Genomic DNA, 1,828 nt, shown 5'->3' with positions numbered 1-1,828 from the left:
GCACCAAGCACGTAAGATTCATTAATGGCAAGTATTTAAAAAAATATGTTCCTTCTTTATGGGAATGCGAACAGATAAAAATGTAACCAAACATTCTGGACGATCAAAAAATAATAAAGACAGAGCGAAATACGTTCAAATAAAGTTCCTTATTACCAAACGTTCATTACAAGGATGTAAAATATACAAGTAATAGGCTTGTTACAAGATACAACTAAAGTAAGATGATCTCCTAGCCGATCACTGAGTAAGCTTCACACTGCCTTCCTAAATGCATCGCTGCAGCGGTGGAATTGACGAGTGAGAGGGTGTACTGGCCTCACCACCTTCCTAAATGCATCGCTGCAATAACGAGCAAATAGGCTGAGAAACACTCTCAGCAAGCAAGCTGAGAAGCACTCTCAGCAAGCAAAATGGCCCATGAGCAGTCCAAAAATTGCCTTCCATCATTGACTCCTTATGAAGAACAAAGAGACGATGGGAAGAATTTTGCAGGAAAAAACTTTGCTGCAGGCCAGAAAACATTTCCTATACCTCCCATACCAAAGGTGACATCAAAGTAAATGTAAGGCGGACGGACTAAACAGTCCATCTTCGGATCAGATTGATCGCCAGAATGGGTGAAGATGAAGAGACAGAATATGAACAGCCACATTTCTGTCTAATAGACGGAATTAAATGGCCCTAAATCTCGGGAACAGTAATGGGAATATCAAAAGGGAACGGACAAAATTCTTAATGTAAAGTAGTTAAATGCTTGAAGAATTGATGATTAGAAAATAAACATCAAATAAATGCACAAGAAATTAATGTCCATTAATAAGGGACAAAAGTACAAAAAAGAAAAGACATCGTGTGTCTTAATTACAAACCACCCCATAAGGAACGAATCCGTTCCCTAAGTTTTTTCCAATCCTCGTTCTGTCGGGAGGAAGTGATGTTCAATTCAGCTGCAACGTCATCATCATCAACCTCCAGCTTCTTATACTGTTCGACCAAGGATTTGGTTCGCTCAATTCCCTGAGAGGCGTTGCGCTTTTTAGCGGCCATCCTCGCTCTGCAATCGTCCATTTTGGCTTGAAGTTCCCTCATCTGAGCAGCCAAGTTAACCATCAAGGAGTCTTCAATCATGACTTCGGAAGAGATTTCTTGCAACTCGTCCTTAGCCTTGTTGATCTCCAAGCACAGAGACTCTTTCTCGGCTACGGCTCGAAGATATTGAGTACGCTTGGCCTTTAGTTCAGCATTCTTGGCCAGCATAGTAAGGACCTCGGAGTGAATGACCTTCAATGTCGCTTTAAAGTCGGCAGAAAGATTGAGCGACGGAAGCGTCAGTGCTTGCTCTAATTTCGCACTCAAGCGTTCAAGTTCATCCTTGTGTCTGGCAACACTAGCCCTTCCAATGTCCATGTCCATGAAGGACATGTACTCAAATACCAACCCCTTCAAGAACTTCAAGTCCTCTTCTGAAGAAGCAGCAGGACGATCATATGGAGTAGGGCGAGGCATTTGGACCTGCCCCCAGGAAGCGAACAAATCCTGGATAGAACGAACAATCCTGTCAGCATCCTGCAAAGAAGATTGCCAACATTAAAAATATTCGTTACAACGAACAAGTTGGAAATAGAAATGGGACAAAGAGAAAAACTACCTCGTCGACAATCGTAGAAGATGGCGCACCCTCAGCCAAGCTGGCCACCAACGACTCATCCATTCGTGAGGACTTCCCCTTGTCCGAGCGAGAAGACGTTGCCACAACGGGCGGACTCATGGGAATATCTGCAAAGTTCAAAGAGCAACCAGTCAGAAACCAATAACACGAGCAAAG

At 43.2% G+C, this 1,828-nt stretch overlaps 1 pseudogene; it reads right to left on the bottom strand.

Annotated features, from left to right (window-relative positions):
- LOC111404440 overlaps positions 1-1,815 on the bottom strand; it is a 13,111-nt pseudogene extending 11,296 nt beyond the window's left edge.
- Between the last annotated feature and the right edge of the window lie 13 nt (positions 1,816-1,828).

The sequence above is a fragment of the Olea europaea genome, chromosome 11 (genome assembly GCF_002742605.1).
Source record: "Olea europaea var. sylvestris chromosome 11, O_europaea_v1, whole genome shotgun sequence".
NCBI classification, from domain to species: Eukaryota; Viridiplantae; Streptophyta; class Magnoliopsida; order Lamiales; family Oleaceae; genus Olea; species Olea europaea.
The sequence above is the reverse complement of the archived record's forward strand: the minus strand, read 5'-3'. Positions and strand labels throughout refer to the sequence as shown.